Source organism: Ursus americanus, unplaced genomic scaffold (genome assembly GCF_024610735.1).
Source record: "Ursus americanus isolate L20-20 unplaced genomic scaffold, mUrsAme1.1.p SCAF_67, whole genome shotgun sequence".
NCBI lineage: Eukaryota > Metazoa > Chordata > Mammalia > Carnivora > Ursidae > Ursus > Ursus americanus.
Window position 1 is genome coordinate 869584 of NW_028273649.1, and position 14582 is coordinate 884165.

Genomic DNA, 14582 nt, shown 5'->3' on the forward strand with positions numbered 1-14582 from the left:
CCCATGGAACATTCTCAAGAATAGACCATGTTCTGGGACACAAAACAGGCCTCAACCGATACCAAAAGATTGAAATTATCCCCTGCATATTCTCAGACCACAACGCTCTGAAATTGGAACTCAACCACAAGGAAAAATTTGGGAGAAACTCAAACACTTGGAGACTAAGAACCATCCTGCTCAGGAATGACTCGATAAACCAGGAAATCAAAAATCAAACAATTTATGGAGACCAATGAGAATGAAAATACAACAGTCCAAAACCTATGGGATACTGCAAAGGCAGTCCTAATGGGGAAATACATAGCCATCCAAGCCTCACTCAAAAGAATAGAAAAATCTAAAATGCAGTTTTTATATTCTCACCTCAAGAAGCTGGAACAGCAACAGAGGGACAGGCCTAATCCACGCACGAGGAAGCAGTTGACCAAAATTAGAGCTGAAATCAATCAAGCAGAAACCAGAAGTACAGTAGAGCAGATCAACAGGACTAGAAGCTGGTTTTTTGAGAGAATCAATAAAATTGACAGACCACCGGCAAGACTTATCCAAAACAAAAGAGAAAGGACCCAGATTATTAAAATTATGAATGAAAAAGGAGAGGTCACGACGAACACCATTGAAATTGGAAGGATTATTAGAAATTTTTATCAACAGCTATATGCCAATAAACTAAGCAATCCGGAAGAGATGGAATCCTTCCTGGAAACCTATAAACTACCAAGATTGAAACAGGAAGAAATTGATTTCTTAAACAGGCCAATTAATGATGAAGAAATTGAGTCAGTGATAAACAACCTTCCAAATAACAGAACTCCAGGCCCGGACGGTTTTCCTGGGGAATTCTACCAAACATTCAAAGAAGAAATAATACCTATTCTCCTAAAGCTATTTCAAAAAATAGAAACAGAAGGAGAGCTACCAAACTCATTCTATGAGGCCAATATTACCTTGATCCCCAAACCAGGCAAAGACCCCCTCAAAAAGGAGAATTACAGACCAATTTCCCTAATGAATATGGACGCCAAAATCCTCAACAAGATACTTGCTAATAGAATCCAACAGTTCATTAAAAGGATTATCCATCCCGATCAAGTGGGATTCATACCTGGGATGCAAGCGTTGTTCAATATTCGCAAATCCATCAGCGTGATACATCATATCAACAAGAAAAGACTCAGGAACCATATGATCCTCTCAATCGATGCCAAAAAAGCATTTGACAAAATACAGCATCCTTTCCTGATTAAAACCCTTCAGAGTGTAGGAATAGAGGGTACATTTCTCAATCTCATAAAAGCCATCTATGAAAAGCCTACTGCAAATATTATTCTCAATGGGGAAAAGCTGAAAGCCTTCCCTTTAAGATCAGGAACTCGACAAGGATGCCCACTCTCGCCACTATTATTCAACATAGTACTAGAAGTCCTTGCAACAGCAATCAGACGACAAAAAGGGATCAAAGGTATTCAAATCAGCAAAGAAGAAGTCAAAATGTCTCTCTTCACAGCTGACATGTTACTCTATGTGGAAAACCCCAAAGAAGCCGCTCCCAAACCATTAGAAGTTATAGGTAATTCAGAAACGTGGCGGGATACAAAATCAATGCTGAGAAATCAGTTGCATTTCTGTACACAAATAGCGAGAACGAAGAAAGAGAAATTAGGGAATCCATCCCATTTACAATAGCACCAAAAACCATACGTTACCTTGGAATTAACTTAACCAGAGACGTAAAGGACCTATATTCTAGAAACTATAAATCCCTCTTGAAAGACATTGAGGAAAACATAAAAAGATGGAAAGATATTCCGTGCTCATGGATCGGAAGAATTAACATAGTTAAAATGCCCATGCTACCCAGAGCAATCTACTCTTTCAATGCTATCCCGATCAAAATACCGATGACATTTTTCAAAGAACTGGAACAAATAGTCCTTAAATTTGTATGGAACCAGAAAAGGCCCCGAATCTCCAAGGAACTGTTGAAAAGGAAAAACAAAGCTGGGGGCATCACAATGCCGGATTTCGAGCTGTACTACAAAGCTGTGATCACAAAGATAGCATGGTACTGGCACAAAAGCAGACACATAGACCAATGGAACAGAATAGAGAGCCCAGAAATGGACCCTCAGCTCTTTGGGCAACTAATATTTGATAAAGCAGGAAAAAACATCCGGTGGGAAAAAGACAGTCTCTTCAATAAATGGTGCTGGGAAAATTGGACAGCTACATGCAAAAGAATGAAACTTGACCACTCTCTCACACCATACACAAAAATAAACTCCAAATGGATGAAAGACCTCGATGTGAGACAGGAATCCATCAAAATTCTAGAGGAGAACATAGGCAGCAACCTCTACGACATCGGCCAAAGCAACCTTTTTCATGATACATCCCCAAAGGCAAGAGAAACAAAAGATAAAATGAATTCATGGGACTTCATCAAGATTAAAAGTTTCTGGGGCGCCTGGGTGGCATAGCGGTTAAGCGTCTGCCTTCAGCTCAGGGCGTGATCCCGGAGTTATGGGATTGAGCCCCACATCAGGCTCCTCTGCTATGAGCCTGCTTCTTCCTCTCCCACTCCCCCTGCTTGTGTTCCCTCTCTCGCTGGCTGTCTCTATCTCTGTCGAATAAATAAATAAAATCTTGAAAAAAAAAATTAAAAGTTTCTGCACAGCCAAGGAAACAGTCAGAAAAACTAAGAGGCAGCCCACGGAATGGGAGAAGATATTTGCAAATGACACTACAGATAAAGGACTGGTATCCAAGATCTACAAAGAACTTCTCAAACTCAATACACGAGAAACAAATAAATCAAAAAATGGGCAGAAGATATGAACAGACACTTTTTCAATGAAGACATACAAATGGCTAACAGACACATGAAAAAATGTTCAAAATCATTAGCCGTCAAGGAAATTCAAATCAAAACCACACTGAGATACCACCTTACGCCAGTTAGAATGGCAAAAATAGACAAGGCAAGAAACAACAATTGTTGGAGAGGATGTGGAGAAAGGGGATCCCTCCCACACTGTTGGTGGGAATGCAAGTTGGTACAGCCACTCTGGAAAACAGTGTGGAGGTCCCTTAAAATGTTAAAAATTGAGCTTCCCTATGATCCAGCCATTGCACTACTGGGTGTTTACCCCAAAGATACAGACGTGGTGAAGAGAAGGGCCATATGCACCCCAATGTTCATAGCAGCAATGTCCACAATAGCTAAATCGTGGAAGGAGCCGAGATGCCCTTCAACAGACGACTGGATTAAGAAGTTGTGGTCCATATATACAATGGAATATTACTCAGCTATCGGAAAGAACGAGTTCTCAACATTTGCTACAACATGGACGGCACTGGAGGAGATAATGCTAAGTGAAATAAGTCAAGCAGAGAAAGACTCTATCATATGATTTCTCTCATCTATGGAACATAAAAACTAGGAAGATCGGTAGGAGAAGAAAGGGATAAAGAAAGGGGGGGTAACCAGAAGGGGGAATGAAACATGAGAGACTATGGACTATGAGAAAGAAACTGAGGGCCTCAGAGGGGAGGGGGCGTGGGGGAATGGGATAGACCGGTGATGGGTAATAAGGAGGGCACGTATTGCATGGTGCACTGGATGTTATACGCAACTAATGAATCATCGAGCCTTACATCGGAAACCGGGGATGTACTGTATGGTGACTAACATAATATAATAAAAAATCATTAAAAAAAATTCTCTGATAGCTTTTCAACATTTTTCAACAGTCATTTTAAAATTTTGAACAAATCTGCCTCTTGTTATTACTCTTGGAAGAGATGATCCTATAGGACTTTTCTTCCTTTGATATGAAGAATATTTCATAATATTATAAACTATTATCAAATCTAAAAATTAAATTTTACAATTATACAAGTACATGTATACTTGTGTTTAAGATGGAAATAGGAAAGTATAGCCATCATTTGTTATGTAAATAACTCCTGTCTATACATAAGATGTATGGATATAAAGATATCTTACAATTTTTAAAATAAGGTATTATGGACTTGCTTTGTTATTTTTATGATTGTTGAATACATGCCTCACTGTACCCTCACAAGTCAGTTATTTATATGCGCACACTGAAACTGACTCACCCAAGATCACACAGCTAGATTACTTACTAAACTGGGTTGCAATAAAGCAACATTTAGGCCATGTGATAGATCATTTTTTTGTATGTAAATTTACTCCTTAGGCATGATCTTTTGTTTTGTGATTAAACTTCCAAAGGGCATTTTTGACATTCACATTACCTTATTTCAAGTGGAAATTAATTTCCCCTTGACAAGTGTTGTGAGTTTCAAAATATCCCTGTGCACATGTTTGCTGAGAAGGTTATTTATATTACAAATGTTTGCGTCAAAGATATCTAAGCTTTTATTATGCACACATATCTTTATATACATAGTACTCATTATAAGTTTATGAGATTAGTGTTCTGTAGTGACTTTTGGAAACTAGTCTACCGCTTTATGATTATGCTGTGTGTTTCACATCCTATTTAAATGTTATTTTGGCCTTTAATTTTTAACCTTGTAAGTTTCATTACCGTGTTATACAATTTCATCTGAATAACCATGCCAAAAAAAAAAAAAAATTAGAGCTCTTCAGCTCTAAATTCATGTGACTGAAAGTAGCTCTCCTCGTCTTTGTTATTATGATCAGCACATTGAAACTCGAGGCAAAGTTGTTGATGGGCAGAGATCCTGAGGGCGGGAACTGCAGGCAGCTCTGTGGCTGGAGGAAAGCATCTGAATGCAGGCCCTGGCACTTCTGCAGAGCAAGTTTCTTCATTCCAAATCTGTGGAATAGACCAAAAACCCGAAGCATCTGGCAGGATATGTGGCAGCTGGAAAATCCCCTAACCACATATTTTAAAGCCCATAAGATGCTTGTGGTTTAACACGTATATGTCGTTATTCTAACATTCACTAAAATAAAATGCAATTACACATTACTGAATACTATTGATTTTCTCTTATATCAGGATAATTTCGGCTGTCTTAATTCCCTCAGATAATATCTTAGAACTCACTTGTGTGCTAAATGGTAACCCAGAGATTAATTTACATTTTTCTTTTTAGTGAAGATATAAATGAATTAAAACTTTAGAAAAAATAACCCAAGGCCCTCAAGTACTGATTATCCCCCTTGCTTTAACCTGAATTCTCCTTTTATTAAGAAAGATTCACTATTCAAGGAACATTTTATCTTCATTCATAAAATGGAGTCTTTCATTTCTGGGGACTCATGACAAATGAACAAATGAAGGGACAGATGAAGACTCATTAAGGGACTTGTTTGTATTTAAATGGGGAAAAGATTTCCAATAGGTAAATTAAATATGCAGATATATGTGCATATATGTATATGCATATACTTGCCTGTGGTTTTCTTCAGTAAGTTAATTTATAGCTTTTTTTTTTTTTACTTTAAGGAATAGGAAATGGGTGTTTATATGAATGGGGCTTAATCTTTGCAGCAGTTCCAGGATGTCTCCATTGCTTTTCACTTAAGAAAACATATCCAGCCTTTGCCTGCCTAAATCAGGATATTTCCATTAGAAGAAGGAGGAGGAGGGGAAGAAGGAGGAGGAGAACCACCTCGCCAGGTCCAGTGTGATGCCTTGTTTTACATTAAGTGTTATAGAAATCTTTACAAATGTGTGCAGCTGTTTCCCTTCAGTCAATGATAGTATTTATTCGGAGACCTCCTGCAATTTCATGGCCGATGACTCCTGTTGCCATAAACCATTCAGAGGGAAAGGAAAACCCAATGAGTAATCACTGTGCACTGAAAATGTCATTGTAAAAGTAAGGTGGCAGAGACAAGGCCTCTAGAGTTGAACTCTGAAGACCCAAACCAACTCTAATCAATCTGTTAGATTTTGTTACTCAAACTTGGGAGCATTTTTATGCCACTTGAGCCATTTAATATTATTTTAAATTGAATGCCTTTACTTTAACATGAAATACTAATTAACCATTGTTAACTCCATAAGATATTTTTTTTATCCCCTTTCCCTTCCATTGGCTATATAACAGTGATTATAGTCAGTTCTGTAAAATGCCTTGTTTTCTTCATTTTTATTAGAAAAACTAAATTAATAAACTTGAAACTTTTCATTAAAAGAAGTTCTCAAAAATTTAGTATCTTAATGTTCAAAATAAGTAACTAAAGGGTAGCATAAGAAAATTTTTAAAAAAGGGATAATCCTTGATATATAATGTGTGTGCATACATACACAAAGATGATAGATAGATAGATGATAGATAGTCATAACATTATTAAAGCAACATTTTCTACCCTGGGATATATTTTCAAAAGAAAATAGAAACATATGCACCTAATTTTATTTATATGGTAATTTTTCACTTTTTTATATTAGGTGAAAAGGTAATAGGTTTTTTTTTGTAGAGTTTTTTCAAAAGAAATAGTTAAGGGGCACCTGGGTGGCTCAGTTGGTTAAGCATCTGCTTTAAGCTCAGGTCATGATCCTGGAGTCCCAGGATCGAGCCCTGCATCAGTCTCTCTGCTCATCAGGGAGTCTGCTTCACCCTCTCCCACTCCCGCTGCTCATGTTCTCTCTTTCTCTCTCTCTCACTCTCTCTCAAATAAATAAAATCTTTAAAAAAAATAAAAATAAAGTAAAAAAAATAGTTAAAACCCATGTTAAGACATCCCCTTTCTTTTAATATGAAAGTGACTTTTTATTTTATTCTATTTTAATTCAATATAGTTAACATACAGTGTTATATTAGTTTCAGGTGTACAATATAGTGATTCAACAATTCCATACATTACTCAGTGCTCATTGTGATAAATGTACTCTTAATCCTTGTCACCTATTTCACCCATCCCCCCACCCAACTCCCTTCTGATAACCATCAGTTTGTTCCCTGTAGTTAAGAGTCTGTTTTTGGTTAGTTACTTTTTTCCTTTGTTTTGTTTCTTAAATTCCACATATGGGTGAAGTCATATGGTATTTGTCTTTCTCTGTCTGACTTATTGCACTTAGCATTATACTCTCTAGATCCATTCATGTTGCAAATGGCAAGATTTCATTCTTTTCTATGGCTGAGTAATATTCCATTGTATATATATCCCACTTCTTTATCTATTCATCTAGTGTTGGACACTTTAGGATATTTGGCTATTGTAAATAATGCTGCAATAAACATAGGGGTACATATATCTAGCTGAATTGGTGGTTTTGTATTACTGCATCATATGGTAGTTCTATTTTTAATTTTTTGAGTAACCTCCCATGTCTTCTGCCCATTTTTAATTGGATTATTTGTTTTTTTGGTGTTGAGTTGTATCAGTTCTTTATATATTTTGGATACTAGCCCTTTGTTGATTATGTCATTTGTAAATACCTTCTCCCAGTCATTAGATTGTCTTTTAGTTTTGTTGGTCATTTCCTTTGCATTTCATTTTGATGTAGTTCCAATAGTTTATTTTTGCTTTTATTTCCCTTGCCTTAGGAGAAATATCTAGAAAATGTTGCTATGGCCAGTGTTAGAGAAATCACTGCTTGTGCTTTCTTCTAGAATTTTTATGTTTCAGGTTTCACATTTAGGTCTTTAACCCATTTTGAGTTTATTTTTGTGTACCAAGTAAAAAAGTGGTCCAGTTTCATTCTTTTGCATAGAGATTTCCCAACATCATTTGTTGAAGAGACTCTCTTTTACCCTTTGCATATTCTTGCCTCCTTTGTCAAAGATTAATTGACCATATAATTACAGGTTTATTTCTGGGCTCTCTATTCTGTTCCATTGATCTATGTGTTTATTTTTATGCTGATACCATACTGTTTTGACTACTACAATTTTGTAGTATAACTTGAAATCTGGGATTGTGATACTTCCTCTTTGTTTTTCTTTTTCATGATTGCTTTGGCTATTCAGGGTCTTTTGTGGTTCCATACAAATTTTAGGTTGGTTTGTTCTACTTCTGTAAAAAATGCTGTTGGTATTTTTATAGGGTTTGCATTTAATGTGTAGATTTCTTTGGGTAGTATGGACATTTAAACAATATTTGTCCTTCCAATTCATGAACATGGAATATCTTTCCGTTTGTGTTGTCTTTGATATCTTTTATCAATGTTTTCTAGTTTTCAGAGTATAGACTTTCATCACTTTGGTTAAGTTTATTCCTAGATATATTTTTTAAAGATTTACTTATTTATTTGCCAGAGAGAGAGCACAAACAAGGGGGAGGAGCAGAAGTAGAGGGAGAAGCAGGCTCCTCACTGAGCAAGAAGCCCGATGTGGGCCTCCATCCCAGGACCCTGGGATCATGACCTGAGCCAAAGACAGACGCTTAACTGACTGAGCCACCCAGGGGTCCCTAGTTCTAGATATTTTATTATTTTTGGTGCAATTGTATATGGGATTATTTTCTCAATCTCTCTTTCTGCTGCTTTATTGTGTATAGAAATGTAATGGATTTTTGTATATTTATTTTTATATCCTGTGATCTTACTGAATTCCTTTATTAGTCCAATAGATTTTTGGTAGTCTTTTGGGTTTTCTGTATGTGGCATCATAAGACATTCCTTTCTTCTGAGAGGAACTGAAATAATCATCATACTTGTGTTTTCTATAGCTAAATCATTCCTTAGTTCTATTTTCTCTCACACAAAGCATTGGGTTATTTTCCTTAGAGAAGATAGGTTTTTTGTTTTGTCTTAGTTTCGTTATTAAGCAATTGAGAGAATCACTTGTATTCTCTGTATCTCAGTCATCAGATGGATCTTCTCAGAAGATGATTATTCCCCAAAGGTGGTGCATGGTTACAGAGATGTTAAGGAGTGAAGGGACCATACCTTCTATTTTTTGTAACTCCCAGAATTTCCAGTTCAGATTCCTGTATCTAAAGAGAGTGCAATTTCAAAGCATCCCAATGATATTGTGGTAACTAGCTTTTTGTGCTGTTTTAACTTCAACTAGTGCTTATTAGGTCTGTAGGAAGCTCTATTTTTAAAAACGACCTTTTGCCATTCCAGTATGAACTTCCCCAGATGGAGTTCTTCATCCCCTCTCAAAAATAATCATACTTACTTCTCTATTGTTGTTGATAGTTCCATTTGTCTCTCCTTCTCTGCAACATCATTTCATTTATTTATCGATAACCTAATATTTCAGGTCCAGTTTGCAGTTTTGAAAACACAAAGATGAATGGGCCATATTCTCTGGCTTTAAAGAATTCATGGAATAGTCAGAACCAAAACACATGGTCAAAATCCAATACTGTAAGGATGATGGCATGTGTAGATCAAGGGGTATGATGGGAACAAGGATGCAGAATACAAACTAAGATTTGAATAATCAGGAATTGCTAAGTAAAATCACCAGTTGTGTTTTAAAGAATGAAGAGTAATTATTCAAGTAAGGCAGAAGGAGGAGATAGGGCATTCTAAACTAAGGATAAAGCTTTTCTTTCTCTTTTTTTAAATGAACATGAAGTACAGAGCTTGTATCGAGTATAAAAAATTGCACATATAACTAGTGTATCAAATCCATCCTCCTTGGAATGAAAGTATACATGACCCTGATCCTCCTCTTATTATTCTTTATATTCATTTGATGAGGCTAATCATTTCTCTTTTCTCCAGCTGAAACTCAGATGGGGTTTCCCTCATGATTTTTCCAGTCAGTTCCTTCAGTCAATTATTAAAATGCCCAGTCCCATAAAATAGTCAAGATTCCTAGTTGATTTAAAGTTAAAATTTCCCTTTCCCATCTTTTTCTTCCAGTTGAAGAAGGGGATGTGGAAGTATCTTCTCTTTTGCACATAATATAGGAAGATTGGAGTTAATTCAAAGGATATGTAGAGTCATTGAAAATACCTGATCATAACCATAGTATAGTTATATTTCTTCTCTTTTTTTTTTCAATATTTTATTTATTTATTCGACAGAGATAGTGACAGCCAGCGAGAGAGGGAACACAAGCAGGGGGAGTGGGAGAGGAAGAAGCAGGCTCATAGCGGAGGAGCCTGACGTGGGGCTCGATCCCATAACTCCGGGATCACGCCCTGAGCTGAAGGCAGACGCTTAACGACTGCGCCACCCAGGCGCCCCTAGTTATATTTCAGTTTGTAACTATGCTTTGTTTAGAGAATGGATTTAAAGAAATAAGACCAGAGGCAGAAGAGAACAAAGGAGATTTTCCCCCCAATTACCCATGATAGATCTAGTAGTGATGCAGAAGAAAGAAAAGGGAAACTAAGAAAGTAAAATCTGTGTTCACTGGGTGATTGTTTAGATGTGAGTGGAGAAGAAAAATGTGAGTTCAAAGGTAAATCTCAGTTTCCATATTGGATGGGATGGGTGGAATCTGTTGTTTCTGTGGAGGTATACAGAAGGTGGAGTTTTAGACAAGATGTTAAGCTCAGTTTTAAATGTGTTGACTTCAAGGTGCATATGAGCAAAGTGAAGATGGCCATTGGACCCTTGTATCTATTACAGAAGTCTCAAGTAGAGAATGATTATGGTTGAAAACTTTACTATAGATAGTTATAAATGTAGATATAAGTACATGGAGTATACATATACATAAGATCTATGTACCTATACTTTTTTCTAGAATTTCCATTTGGTTCTTCAATGAACATTTCAGTTTATCTGCTAAGATTTATGTGTTTAATCATTATGTGTGTATTTTAATTTACATACTGAGCCTAGTTATTATAAATGCTTTTAAAATCTTGTCTGCTAATTACATATGGATCATCTCAGAAACCCCAGTGATTGCTTGTTATTGCTGAAATAGTTTGAGAAATTACTCATATGATAGAATTTATCATTTAAAGTCTATAATTTAGTGGTTTTTAGTATATTTATAGAGTTGTTCATTGATTGCCTTTTATTCTGAGTATTAGTTACATTTTAAGGTTTCTTTGTATAGCTAATAATATGGGATTATATCCAACATTGTGAATGATACCTTACAGAGACATTGGATTCTGATATATTCTATATCTGTATGTATAGACACACACACACACACACACACACACACACACACATGGCTAAAGTGATAGTTAAATCCACAGAATGGGAAAAACAAGTAGTCAAGGGAAGAAGACACACCTGGGCAATGCCAATGTGTATAATGAGTGGTCTACACAAAGAAGACAGAATTACAAATATCATATACGTTTGTTAAAACTTATTGTAAGTGCATTCATCCTTCCAGAAATTAAAAGAAAATGCAATATAAATAAATTAAAAACAAAAAACAAAAAAAAACTTCCTTTTAAAAAAATGTCCATGACTGCCTGATAAATCTGGATTACTCCTTTTTTTGGTGGGGGGGGGGCAGTGAAGGGAGTGTTGGTAATTATGTTGTGATCAACATCTTTTCATTCTCTGCTCCCTGCTTAGCCATTTAGGATGCAGGGTTTCTGCCAGAGTTATAATGCAGGTGTTCTCTAGTACATTATCATTCCATGATTATGTATACAGACCTTCGATTTACCTCTGTTTCTGGAACTCTCTGTCATTAGGAATATAAGTTTATCGCTTTGACCTTTATCTGTGATGGAGTTTTGTTGAAATCCCCACCATAAATCATACTGGTGTTAACTATTTGTTTTAAAGTCTTTAGGGCCATTATTTTATAAATGGAAATTGAAAGCATCTTTATCTCAATTAAATGAGGTACACATTTTTGTATGTGAGAAGAGATATTTAAAGTCACCTAACAGAAATCTTTGAGTAAGATTGGGATAAGTCAACTACTTTTCTGGTTGAGTAAGTATTGTCAGCTTTATTGTTACTACTAAGAATTTTATCAGCTTAGAACTTGAATTTTGATTTTAACCATGTTTTCAGAAGAAATTTATATCTTTTCTCCTATAATTTTTTGAATGAATTATTGTAAAATGAAGTATTTACTGATTGAGCTATAATAATGGCATCTACTATTTATATAGCACTTACTATAATTTTGTTCAAGTATTTAAGGAATAAAATACCAAATTTAACAATAAATACAGAAATATTGAAGTTCACTTGTATCCATATCAGGTATAGAAGATCTGGGATGGATGGATAGATAGATAGATGATAGATAGATAGACAGATAGGCATAAATGAAACAATGAGAGAACCAGTCTATTTCTCAAACTGGTAAGTAGTATTTCCAGACCACAGTGTTATAACTGACTGAAAACTGGTACTAAGGAGAAGACTAAGACCTTATTATTGTATTTTTTCCAACTGTATTGAGATATAATTGACATATAACATTGTATAAGGTTAAGATGTACAAGGTGATTATTTGAACACATATTTTGTGAAATGACTACTATAATAAAGTTAGTTAACACCTCCATTATCTCACATAATTACCATTTTGTTTTTGTGGTGAGAACACTTAAGATCTACTCTCTTAGCAACTTTGAAGTGTATAACACAGTATTGCTAACTGTAATCATCATTAGATGCCCAGAATTTATTAATCTTATAACTAGAAGTCTGTACTCCTTGACCAACTCTGCCCATTTCCCATCCTGTGGCAACCACCATTCTATTCTCTGATTCTGAATTTGGCTTTTTCAGATTACACATATGAGTATTTGTTTTTCCCTGTCTGATTTATTTTACTTAGCATAATGTCCTCAAAGTCCATATAGGTTGTCATACATGGCCAGATTTCTTTCCTTTTTATGTTTGCATAATATTCCACATTGATCAATTTATATGGAATATATATATATTCCATATATATGTGTATATATATATATATTCCATATATATGTATATTTGCTATTTTTCTATCCATTCATCTATTTATATGGAATATATATGGAATATATAAATATATATGTATATTTGCTATTTTTCTATCCATTCATCTCTCATTGCTCTAGGCTGTTTCTATATCTTGGTTATTGTAAATAAGGATGCTATGAACACAGGAGTGCAAATATCTCTTTAAGATAGAGATTTCATTTCCTTTGGCTGCATGCCAGAAGTGGAATTGCTGGATCATATGGTAGTTCTATTTCTAGTTTTTTGAGGAAACTCTAAACTGTTTCCCATAGTGTTTGAACCGATTTACATTCCTGCCAACAGTGTATGGGGGGCTTCCCTTTCCTCCACATCCTCACCAACACTTGTTACCTCTTTTCTTTTTGATGACAGCCATTCTAACAGATGTGAAGTAATATCTCATTGTGGTTTTGATTTGCATTTCCCTGATGATTAGTGATTTTTTTCCACGTAACTCTTGGCCATTTCCTCAATTATATGTTAACCCAATAGAAAGACAAAGCTAATGTATGAAATGAAAGACAATTTCTGTTAAACTCTGTGGAAACAACAATAAGAACAACAGAAGACTAGACTTCATTTTTACTGAAAATCTAATTGCTGAGAGCTTTCACATGCATTCTCTTATTTAATCTTCACAAGAATGCTCTGTGGCGACATTATTAAGGCCATTTTGTAGGTGAGAAACTAAGAAACCTGTGCTAATTCACAAACATGACTCAAATCCAGATTTATCTCATTCAAAAGGCTGTGATCTTTCCATTATTCCAGGGAAGTAGTGGTGAAGGACGCAGACTATAGTTTCTTTGCTCTGTTTTTCACATGAAAGTAGATTCTGCATGCTAATTCTGTTTTGTATCAGTGGAGCTCCTTTAGGTGGCATTATTTTACATTTGTAAAGGTTAAAGTAATCCGGTTTTTCCGGGGGGGGGGGGGAGGAAACTTTTCTCTTTCCAAGGATGGGTGATAACACTCTCAATTTAACCCAGAAGTAGTAGACCAGGAAGGTTTTACATAACACAACTTCCCAGCTTTGCCAACCATGGATATCTTTAGGAAAGTTAAGTCAAGATTTAGACCTCAAATATATAATCCCACTATGAAGTTTCAGACTTCTAATATGAGGTTTCAGAATTTCTAATACATGTTCAAGCAAATGCAGATATCTCTATTTTTTCCTTGCAGAAAACAAAATTGTGATGGTCATAAAAACAGACTGCGTTATGCACTTTTTATACCACTCATAGAATCTAATAATATGCTAAGAGAGTAAAAGTTATGGTAGTTGCTAAATAAGTCTGGAGGCAAGAGCCTCACCACTATCTAACCAAATAAGTATTTTACATTAAAGATCTTCAAGCCAGGCAGGAGCTGTAGACAATCATGAAATGCTATTGGTGAGAAATGTAGGCCTGTCTCATATGTCTAAACTTGGAGTTATCTTTCTCACCCAAATATATGTAGTTATTTTCCATATTTTTCTTTTCAAACTATTGTTACCATCAAAACATACTGAATATATACAGAGCTTGGTAGCCTCGCCAGAAGTGCTGCAAACGATGAAGAGTTCAAAGTTTCAAGAGGTGGTTTATACCATTGAAAGGTGTTAATAATTTTTAGAGCAAACTAAGCCTGAAGACATCTCAGATCACACTACGTGGTAACTTCAGTATCCCCTAAAAATAGTGATGGAGCCAATCTCAGGGGACATTCAAGATTTGCCTCATTTGTAAATACTATCTGGACTATGTGTTTAGAGTGAAT